Source organism: Musca domestica, unplaced genomic scaffold (genome assembly GCF_030504385.1).
Source record: "Musca domestica strain aabys unplaced genomic scaffold, Musca_domestica.polishedcontigs.V.1.1 48, whole genome shotgun sequence".
NCBI classification, from domain to species: Eukaryota; Metazoa; Arthropoda; class Insecta; order Diptera; family Muscidae; genus Musca; species Musca domestica.
Window position 1 is genome coordinate 1,059,016 of NW_026712340.1, and position 12,723 is coordinate 1,071,738.

The 12,723-nt window shown below is 33.7% G+C and overlaps 1 protein-coding gene across 3 annotated transcripts in view; it reads left to right on the forward strand.

Annotated features, from left to right (window-relative positions):
* Positions 1-12,723, forward strand: part of LOC101890137 (pneumococcal serine-rich repeat protein) — a 479,414-nt gene that overhangs the window by 445,945 nt on the left and 20,746 nt on the right. The gene's annotated exons all lie outside the window — the stretch shown is intronic.

The following is a 12,723-nucleotide window of genomic DNA, read 5'->3' on the forward strand; positions in this document are numbered from 1 at the left end:
CGGGACTGATTTTAACAGCTGCCACACGAGTGGCGTAGAAATGACAGCAGTCTGAAGTTGGTTGCAGTGCTTTCATCTCACCCTGTATAAAAATATCAAATTATGAAAGAAAATAAATTCCATTCTTTTATAAGTTCTCTTCCTTTCAGAATTCAATAGAGGTCCAAATTAATTTCAGCCGTTGCTTCTATAATCAGAACTTTCTGCTGAGTTTCTGATAGAATTTCTTTGAAATTCTTTCAGTTCTGTTACAAAGATTAGGCCTCCCCAAAGATGGACAGCCTTCAAAAACTAATGTCATTTTTAAGTTCTAACTGGTTTTTGACTTCTTGAGCTACTAATGTGAGCATCCTTGGCCTACATTTTGGAACCATACATTAGTACTCGAATATATCTGTATATTTCAAGAATATATGTATAATTATTGCCCTTATTCGACTTCCACCGAAAATTCGCTCCCATTCAATGCACCCCAATGAGAATAATTATGGCAATAAATTCCGACAAGATTTATCATGTCGCTGCTACTAATGACATTCATTGTTTTCCCTGTCACACTAACTAATTCTATTCCATTACGGATAATTCACGATTTTTCTTTAATTAAATTGATTACATCTGACAGTAAATGGTTGGTCCATCGTTGAATTTATTAATAAAAAATAAGGCTGATTTAGTTGTGAAATGAAAAACAGATTGAATAATAAATAATATTAAATTAATCCAAATGGGTATTTTTATTAAATTTAATGCCATCTGTTATGAGTAGTTATTCAAAAGATTTCAAAAAAATTTTTTTAGAAATTTTTGGAATACTTTTTTTCAATTTTTTTATTATACGCTCAAAGTAAGAAAAATAAGCATCCAACTCTCTTTAAATTTCACACATCCAAATATTTTTGCTAACACAAGTGCTGTTGTGAATATGATATAAATCTAGCAACACCTTCTGGTACCTCACCCACAAAGGGTCAAAATTTCTAATACTTATATCTGTCATAACTTGCGAAACAAGTCGGCGATTTTTTACAACTTGCTTTATTTAAAAATATTTCTCTCAACCAGAGACCTAAGATGAATATGGAATTTATGATTTCGCATAAAATTGAATACAAATGTTCGATTCCCTTCAAATTTTGCACATGCCAATGGAATACTTCGGACGACTATATCTGGTATCATTGTAACATACAATGAGCGAATTCCAAGGAATGTTTAATCTAAAAATTTCAAAAAAAAGTGGTAGAGGTGGAAACTTGCCCTCTCTATTTAGGCTACTGTGCGATTTAAATTTCAAAACGCCAATACACGTGTCTTCTATTTTTAGTTCTACTTTCATAATCTGCTGGTTTTTCCCTAAAATTATTGAAAATCATAGAATTTTGTCGCACAGTGTGATTTTTATACCCTCAGCTATATGGCTACAGAGGGTATATATCATTTGATACGGTCAAAACGTGCCTAGTCGAAATAACGGTTTTAGACCCTAAGTCTCTTTGGACCAAATCCATTTCAGAACATTTGGAGTCGATCTACCGATGTCCGTCCGTCTGTCTGCCTGTCTGACTGGCTGGTGTGCACGATAACTCTCGAAAGGAGAATCCGATTTGGTACATCGTAATATTTTTGTCAAACTTAGATCGAGTTCGGAGATGGGCAATATCGGTCCACTCCTTCTGGTACCTCCCACACAAAATGTCAAAATTTTCAAAGAAAATAATTTATTGCACAGAAAGAGAAACGATAATCCGATTTTGCTCGAACTTTGCAAATCCTAATATTTTAATCAGTGCTAGGTCAGGGGCGAAAATGGACAATATCGGTCCACTCCATCAGGGACCTCCCCCCCAAAGGGTCAAAATTTTGAATAATAACAACTCTTATAAAATGTGATGTAAGCGTCCGATTGTCTTCAAATTTCACATATCCCAATATTTTTATAAACCCAAGATATGGTGTTAACATGGAATGTATCGGTCCACTACTTCTGGTACCTCCCTCACAAAGTGTCGAATTTTTGAATACCCATGAAGCTCATAAAACGCCAAATTAAGATCCGATTCCATTTAGACTAGGCACATCTCAATATTTCTATCAACACCAGATCTGTTATAAAGGTGGTATAGATCGAACCATTTCCTCTTGGACCTCCCCCATACATAGGGTTCAAGATTTTGAAAAACAAAACGCTCAAATAAAGCGAAATAAGCATCCAATTCTCCTTAAAATTTCACACATACAAATATTTTTGCTAACAAAATTTTTTATGATTTCGCATAAAATTGGACAAAAATATCCTTTCTTGTAATTTTTGCTCAATATTTCGCTCAATATTTTTATTTGTATCAGATGAAGTATAAAAGTGGAATATTTCGGTAGACTCTATATGGTACATCACGCACATTTTAACATTTTCTAAAAATTATTACATTCTCATATAAAGTGAAGGAGTGAGTCGATATAATCCATTCCAGGAACGTTGGAATATTTTTATCATATTTTAGGGTCTGATACGAAATGGACAATATTGGCCCATTCCTTCGGAACCGGCTCAAACGTTTGAATAATTGTAACACTAGTCAAATATATTTCGATTATTTAATTGAACATAGGCTGAGGGTATATATCTGTCGGCAAAACCGACTGATACTTTTTAACTTGTTTAGTTATACATAAACATTAAGCTAGATTTCAATATTCAATTTTCTGACATAATATTTATTTATGTTAAAATGTGAAAATTTCAGGTTCAAAAATAAAGATTTCCGCTTGGCACCTGGTGATGGCGTTTGTTATTGTCATTTCAGTTAATGTGTTTGTTTACATTGTGAGAAAACAAATAAAAAAACAACTTAACACATGGAAAGTGAATAGTGATAATTAGAGTATTGTATTGACGTTCCGAAGTGATAATTTTATTTATTTAAAAAAAAAATGTGAAATATCTTGTTACTAAGCTTGGGACTTTGAAGTTTCCAGAGAGTTACCAGATCAACTAGTTTTAAGTCAAGACATAAACCCATTTTACACCAGCTACCAAATGATGAAAGATATATTCGGTTTATCATTGCCTTTGTAACTCCTTGATTCCATCTTTCCGCCTATTTCCATCCGTTTATCCGCCAAACTGTTTTTACCACAATTACAGAATTTAATTACTTTTTTATACCCTCCACCATACTATGGAGGGTATATTAATTTTGTCATTCCGTCTGTAACTCCTCGAAATACTCATGTCAGACCCAAAAAAGTACATATATTCTTGATCAGCGTAAAATTCTAAGACGATTTAGCCATGTCCGTCTGTCTGTCTGTGTGTCTGTCTGTCCGTCTGTCTGTTGTAATCACGCTATCTTTCGAACAAATTGAAATAGAAGGCTAAAATTTTGCACACATGTTTATTTTTCCAGTAGGCGGGTTAAGTTCGTAAATGGGCCATGTAGGTCCACGTTTTCATATAGCCCCCATATAACGATAGCTCCCAATATTCGGTATTTTTATTATTTTAGCGACATTATTCACCGTAATTATTTCAAATTTGGTATTTGAAGTTCGTAATGGATACTACAGCCTAAGACAGAAAATTGTCTGTGCAGGCCACCGACTTTGTATAGCCCCCATATATCGGTACCTCCAAATATTCGGTATTTTGATTATTTTAGCGACATTATTCACCGGAATTGTTTCAAATTTGGTATTTGAAGTTCGTAATGGATACTATAGCCTATGACAGAAAATTGTCTGTACAGGCCCACGACTTCGTATAGCCCCCATATAACGGTACCTCCCAATATTCGGTATTTTGATAATTTTAGCGTCATTATTCACCGGAATTGTTTCAAATTACGTATTTAGAGTTCGTTATGGGAACTACAGTCTGTGACAGAAATTTGTCTATGCAGGTCCAGGTCTTCGTATAGGCCCCATATATCAGTACTTCCCTATTTTCGGTATTTTGAGGATTTTAGGTACAATACCTACCGAAATTGTTTGAGATGTCGTATGTGAAGGTCGTAATGGATGCTACAGCCTGTGACAGAAAATTGTCTATGCTGGTCCAGGTCTTCGCACAGCTCCTATATAAAGGTACCTCCCTATATACGATATTTTGTTGATTTTGGCTCAATTATTAACCGTTTTTAACCGTATTTCAAGTTTCGAATTTTAATATTATAATGGCTTATGACAAACAATGTCTATGTAGGTCCACGTCGATTAGACCTCAATATAACGGCTATATTCGGTATTTTTAAAATTTTAACAGAATTTTTTAAGGATTTTATTTTTTTTGAAAATTTCCAAATTTGTTCCAAATGGTGGAGGGTATTCAAAGTTCGGCCCGGCCGAACGTTTACTACCTTTTAACTTGTTTAACTTTCTATTACATTTCAATATTATAGAATTTCTAATATTCCTTTCCCATACGAATTTTATTTTAATCCATTGTCATCTTAATCAGTCATCAGTTAGTTTGATTGCATAAACAAGTCATTTGTTTAAGTTATTATTATTTCATTTTAATTTATTCAAAATGAAAATCCATTTGTCTCGAATCTTCAATAATCTTCCTCGAAGAGACATTTGTCAAAAAATTTCAAGACGATTAAAAAAATAACTAAATCTCACACAACAAACAAATTAAAAATGTCTTTGTCATTGTCTTAAGTAAATAAATAATAAATATTTTTCATATACAAAATATTTGATTTATTGATATTTTTAAGTGTTACTAGGGGGTGGGGGTCAATCTCATATGTGTACATTTGTATTTATGTGAACAAACATGTGTATGTGTATTTTACATGCTTACGTATAAAATTTGCAATGCTCGAGTATTGCTTAGTTATTCACACACCGAAAAAAAAATTCAAAAAGTCCAAATAGAAAGAATTTTCTTAAAAAATACATTTAATTATATTCTTTACTAGGTCCCTTATATAACAGCATTTAGTAGAATTTTTAACAATTCTTAATATTTTTGGTTGTAAAAAATATAAAAAGTTTATCCCAGACAATTTTTACTGTATTTACGCCTTCATTTTGTTCAGTGTATTCATAGAGAAAATATTGACTTTGCCACAAAAACATATTCGAACATAACCTCAAACTGGCAGAGTCTTTCAGAAACACAACAACAAATATTTAATTTTAAAATTTATTAAATTTGCATGTCATTGATGTTAAAAAAAATAACAATCAAAATAGTATGGTCAATTTAAAAAAAAAAAATTAAAAAAAAATGACAACAACAACAAATCTGAACTATTCCACAAAACCTTTGTTAAAGTTATGTTTATAACAACAGAAAAACAAGTGTCCGCAATTAGAAAATTTTCAATATTTTATGTGAAATATACACATTTTTCAGTTGTAATTCGAATGATGTTTGTTTTAATTCTTAACATTTCATTTGTAATTCCAGAATTTAATTTGTATTTCGAATTATTTCAGTTGTAATTCGAATTATTCATTTGTAATTCGGATTATTCCATTTGTAATTCAAATTACTCCAATTGTAATTCGAACTATTCCATTTGTCAGTCGAAATATTTCATTTGTTATTCGAATTATTTCATTTGTAATTCGAATTTGTCCAATCGTAAATCAAATTGTGCCATTTGTAATTCAAATTACTTCAATTTTTTCTTCGATTTTCAAATGGAACAATTCGAATTTCAATTGGAATAATGCGAATTGGAATCCCTGTCAGAAAGCCGCAGTGAGCTCAATATCAAATTTCAGGATTTAAGCCCTTCATTCATTCACTCAACGGCAAAGTTGGCACATTAGTACTTTTCGTATTTTCGTGGTACGCATTTTAAAACCACCTCCTCTCAACTGCAGACACCAACGGTGTCATCCATATCAATTTCCAGGATTTTAGCTGTCTTCTCTTCACCCAATACCAACTTTAGTAGCATTTGGTGCTTTCCGTACAGTTAAAGTACGCATTTTCAAAAACAAACTCCTGAGATACCACAGTGACCCTAATATCAAATTTCAAGATTTTCTGTAATTCCCCGAATTACCAAAATTTAGTACAATTTTAGTACACATTTCCAAAACCATCTCCATATCTCAATTCCATATACCAACAGAGACCTCAGTATAAAATTAAAATTGTACCAAATATAGTACTATTTAGTACTTTTCGTGCACTCGTAGTACACATTTCCACAACCACCTCCATATCTCAATACCAGATACCAAAAGATACCCCAATATCAAATTTGAGAATTCCAGCCCTATACCTTCACCCAATACCAAATTTAGCACCATTTAGTACTTTTCTTAAAAATATGGGACACATTTCCAAACCACTGCCAAATCTTACACACATATACCATCAGTCGCCTTAATATCAAATTGCACAATTGTATTTCTATCCCTTTAGCCAATACCAAATATGGTACCATTTAGTACTTTTTGTACAATTATAGAACACATTTCCAAAACCATCTCCATTTCTTAACCACAGACATCAACAGTGACATCTATATGAATTTTGAGTATTCCAGCCTTATCCCTTCACCCAATACCAAATAGAGTACCATTCAGTACTTTTCGTACAATTATAGTACACATTTCCGAAACCACCTCCATATGTACCGGCTACACATGAACAGCGGCCCAAATACAAAATTTCCGATTTCAAGCACTATGTGTTCACCCAATACAAAATTGTACCAAATAAAGTACCATTTAGTACTTTTCGTTCACTTGTAGTAACATTTCCAAAAACACCTCCCACCAACAGGACATCAATACAAAATTTCAAAATTGCAGCTTCATCCGTTCACCCTAAAACCAAACTGTTCCAAATTTAGTACCATTTAGTGCAATTTGCACACTTAGTACATATTTCCAACACCACCAACAATATATTAAACTTACCTTCCAACCTTGATTCTCATGCCAAATTTCAAATTTTTAACTCTATCCGTTCACATTATGCCAAATAATACCATTTTGGAAGGCTAGTACCATTTTAGAACTTATCGTAACGTTAGGGTTCGAATTTTCAAAAACCCTTTGATAAATCTATTCTGCTCTCTATCAGTGACTCCCATTCCAAATTTCCGAATTCTAGCTCATTCCGTTTGTCCAATACAAAGTATTAAATTTTTAGTGCATTTTAGTACCTTTCGTACCCTTTTAGTACAATTTTCCAAATACCCAGCCTTTTTTACACGCATACGCACCAAGACTGACACTGATGCAAAATTTCACGATTCTTGTTTTTTCTCGTCTGGGCGTTGATTTGCCATCACCTCTCTCTCTCTCTCTCTCTTTCTCTTGTAATAATGTCCTTGAATTAATTTTTTTCAATTCTCAAAGGTTTAAAAAACATTTTCGTACCGCGAACTTTATTTCACACTTCTTGTATCGTCCCCCCTTCCCCACGAATACCTAAAATTTTATCAATCATACCTTAAAAATTGTAGGGAGCGCCTTAAAGTATGCCATAAAAATACTTAACATTAATGTGGAAAAGTCCCTTAACATGTGACTCCTACATGATGTGTAGACTAGCAGGCAGTTATATACCGCACGAACTTTTACATACATATAAAAATGTACTATCGTACGTTGAATTACCCCTCCCTCCTTCTGCATCAATAAATCTAAAATATTTACAAACTAAATATTTCAATTCTATTGCCGCTGCTGGTGTTGAATACCAAACATACATTCTGTTTATGTTGTAAACACGTGTAAGCCTACATGTCAGTCTGTCCAATCTGTCTGTCCGTCCGCCCATCCATCCAAACAATTGTGATTAGCAATTACTATAGACAATTGTCAACAAACAACATACATCTGTACAACAAGTGTACATAACCCTATTATCCCTATGGGATTACAGAATCCCAATCATTCAGTGGCACATTCGCATTATCAATGTTTTATTCTAGTTAAATATTAGAATTTCTGGTTTGAGACTGCATCATAAATTTTAAATTTTTGTAAATTTTTCCGATAAATTTCTAACTAAATGCCAAGTGGCTGTGAGCTACTACTAAATGTGTGGTACATGTGTAGGAGAATATAACACAGCTCAAATGCAAACCAGGTGTGGAAAAACTAATGATAACCAATTCAAGAGATTTATATGAGAAAAAAGAAACCTAAAAGTAAATTTGTTGTTATTGGTCGGTTATGCACGGTTATCCCAAGTAAATAGTTTTTGTGTAAAAACGTATAATTTGACGCATTATATGGGCACATAATTTTGGTTATAATGGGATTCATATTATAGTGTTTATGTTTTTTTATATGAAACATATAGCTATACATACATCTGATCAATTTAGTACTTAAATTGAAACCATTTTCTGTTTTCAAAATGCAAATCTTTCTCTCATTCTTAAAATCATCGCTAAATTAACTAATAGCCCCTATTCCCAAGTATACATTTCTACCGCCAGAAATTTTATATACCATCCACCATAGTATGGAGGGTATATTAGGTTTGTCATTCCGTTTGTAACACCTCGAAATATACATTTTAGACCCCACAAATGTTCTCGAACAGCATAAAATTCTATGTCAATTTAGCGATGTCCGTCCGTCTGTGGAAATCACTCTAGCTTGTGAACGAAATGAAGTAGGTTGATACAATTTTACTCAAATGCATATTATGTCTGTAGGACTTTTGTTATTGAAAATTGGCCATGTAAGTCCACGTTTTCATATAGCCCCCCATATAACGGCACCTCCCGATATTCGGTATTTTGGTGATTTTAGCGACATTATTCACCGGAATTGTTTCAAATTTGGTATTTGAAGTTCGTAATGGATACGTCAGCCTGTGACAGAAAATTATCGGTGAAGGTCCACGTCTTAGTACCCCCATATACCGGCACCTTACGATATTCGGTATTTTGATGATTTCAGCGACATAATTCGCTGCGATTGTTTCAAAATTGGTATTTGAAGTTCGTAATGGATACTACAGCCTAAGACAGAAAATTGTCTGTGCATGTCCACGTCTTCGTATAGCCCCCACAGAACGGTACGTCCCGATATTCGGTATTTTGATGATTCTAGCGACATTATTCACCGGAATTGTTACAAATTTGGTATTTGAAGTTGGTAATAGATACTACAGCCTAAGACAGAAAATTGTCTGTGCAGGTCCACGTCTTCGTATAGCCACCATATAACGGCACCTCCCGATATTCGGTATTTTGATGATTTTAGCGACATTATTCACCGAAATTGTTTCAAATTTGGTATTTGAAGTTCGCAATGGATACGTCAGCCTATGACAGAAAATTATCGGTGAAGGTCCACGCCTTCGTATAGCCCTCATATAACGGCCCCTCCCGATATACGGTATTTTAATTATTTTAGCGACATTATTCACCGGAATGGTTTCAAATTTGATATTTGAAGCTCGTAGTGGATACTATACCCTAAGACAGAAAATTGTCTGTGCAGGTCCACGTCTTTGTGTAGGCCCCATTGAACGATACATCCCGATATTCGGTATTTTAATGATTTTAGCTACAATTATTCATCGATTTTTTCAAGTTTTGCATTTGAATATTGTAATGGCTTATAAAAAAGTTGCCTATGTAGGTCCACGTCATCGTATAGACCCTAATATAACGGCTACATTCGGTATTTTTAAGATTTTAACAGATTTTTTTAACGGATTTTTTTTGAAAATTGCCGAATTCGTTCCAATAGGTGAAGGGTATTCAAACTTACACCTGGCCGAACTTACACCTTTTTTTACTTGTTTCTGCTATATCTACTAAAACCAATATTATTTAATAAATTTAACACAGCATTGAAGTCTTCCCATCTCTGCATGAAGTCGTAAACGTTTCCACAGTAACTATTCTACATTGCACATCGATCTCGTTGGAAGTATAATAGCCAATATCATCATTTACTTGCCGTTCATACTCGTACAAAATTTGTAAAGCAATCATGTGTGCCATACAATACATTATTCAAAAATCCCCAAAAATATGCTTCACAATTGCAATTTTACAACCTGGTTATGGATGGGTGGGTGTGTGTGTGGTGCTCCATATGGCATTTTTGCTGAAAAATGAAATGCTGGGAAATATTTTCTTATTTATTATTAAATATTGACTTGTATGCCATCGAACCGAGGCAGGCAGGCAAAATAGTTTTGCAAATGATGGAGCAAAATGTAAGGTTGTAATTTGTGTGTGTGTGAAATGTAATAAATTGTAATGTTAAAATACACTACAAGGCACTGTGGTACACACTGCCGTGGTTGTGAGGGGAAAGAGACTTCTTCTGAAGTATAAGATATTTAAGATATTTTTCCTAGCCTATATTTTCCACAGCCATGTAATGTCCTTGTGAGAGATTGTTATTTTTACCCTGATTTCAGGAAAGTTTTTTTTTCGGGGGTCGGACCCGGATGCCCGGATATTTGACCCAAAGTACTGGACTAAGATGAAAATAATGAATTGGAAATACCTATCCAAAAAGTAGTCACATGATTGGGTTATTTAAAACTGTTTCAGAGTTGTATCGATAATTTTTTGGACATGGATTTTTAAAAAAAAGAATCCGCTAAAAGTCAAAAAGCCCCATTTTGGAAGCCCACAAAATGTATGCCAAATAATTGTTATCTTTCTTGGATCCAGAGATATGGGTCTTTGATGTTTCAAGTGTGAAAAAAAAACTTTGCTTCGCGTAGCCGATATCGGACGTACCAAGAAGAGAAAATCTAACAAAAAATGAATGGAATTTTGGTGTTTCATCACAAAATTGAATCCAAGATAGAGGAAGAATATTGTTTTATCTCAATTTAACATTTTGTCGGAAAATATGCATTTCTGTTGTCTCTAAATTTAACTAATTTCAAATTATTTTCTTTTTTATTCAGACAGAATTAGAATACCAATAGAAAAAATATGTATTTAGGAGGTAGCTTTGTTCTACCTTCTATCATTGTGCCATGGTAGTACCAATTACGAACTCCAAATTTGAAACAATTCTGGTGAACACTGAAAAAAATACCGAATACTGGAAAAAATACCAAAATATCGAATGTGTGGAGGTACAGTTATCTGGGGTCTATATGTACAGTTCTCTGCAAATTCATTTTTCCTACATACTAGGAACATAAACTGCCAATTTACATCCAATTCGGAAAAAACAGCAAATTTGAAATCGTGACTAAGCTCCAAAAAAAACCTTAAATTTCAGGTACAGTTATATGGAGCCTTTAACAAAATGCTTAATATTATAAAAAGCCATATCGACGCATTCAAATTATTAAAACATAACGGCGCTATCGCACAGGCAACGATAAAAGTTTCCGGAACTTTTATCTCCCGAAGAGGTGATCCCTACTGGCTATAGAGACCATGTTTTTTAACGCCTTCCAACTTCTTTCATTGGGACCTCATGAGAGATAAGGTCATCAGATAAGACCAACAAAACAGTGTCGAGCGTTAAGTTATTCAATGCGCCATTAGATGGGCGATATCAGTCAAACCATCTATTGACTTGTTCGGATAATAATAAAATTGTTGAGGTTAACAGGTTCTAACTACTAATCAGTTGACTTTAAGAAATATTTCCATAAAGAATTTTCTGTAGGTTCATTGAAAGTATTGGTATTGCGTGTGGTGTTCCACGAGCAATTTCATCAATAGATACAGCTTTTGCAAACGGAATATTTCTTGAAAAAATCCCTTAGTTACTCGAAATTCAGGAAACTGTAAGTGGAACCTTCACATGCAGCGACAGGCATTGGCTACCAAAGTAATCGATTCAATGACACTATAAATTTCAGATAACTGAATGATGTATCTCAATATTCCAGGCATTTCACTACCGCGGTTCCCCACCGACGTAGATTATGACATCGGAGTTGGAGTGTCAGGACAAACCTCAAATAGTGGACCAGACATTTTCTTTGGGAAATATTGCCACAAGACATGCTCTAATTGTTTACTCTCCTATAACATGGTAGCTTTGTCACAATCCAACTTCAAGAGATTGATTGATCCGATATACCTTTGTTTTATGGTACCACATGTAGATTTTGATCTCCATCAAAACATGTTCCAAATTATCAAACTCTTTTAGTTTTATTATGGTTTTCTGGAGTTATATTGCCTTAATTTTTTCATCAAACAATCTTGGAAATTTAATTTCAACTCAATCCGACTAAAAGAGAAAATGTATTTACTGACGAAAATGCCGCTGCATTATCGTGTTGCACATGACGCCCTCAAATCTAGATAAGGTACATAAAAGAAACACCAATTTACAACAAACAATTTTGTTTGACTATTATCCCAAATAAAAATACAACAGCCCTACATGCAAAGGCCTAAGACGTCAGCTGGCATGGCTAGTGTTAATGCCTTTTACGTACATACATAGCTATCTATACCTTATCAGGCCCCTATCGTTTTTCTTACTTTTCACTGGGTTGCTATGTACACAGTACAGTGGTTATTCTTTCATTTCCAAATATAAAGACAAACAATGCCTACGCCATGAAACTCCGGCATTAATTAACACACATTTATGTAGTAATGTTAATTAACATTTGAAAGAATCATTCTACAACAAATCACGTGATAAACTATGAGTGTATTTTTCTAGCTGCCCCTAAATTCCAAAGCGAATTTTCTCTTCCACAAAATATTGTTTTAAATTAAATAACAGAGGCTATTTTAATATTAACTATTTTGGATATTTTTTTTCTTTTAT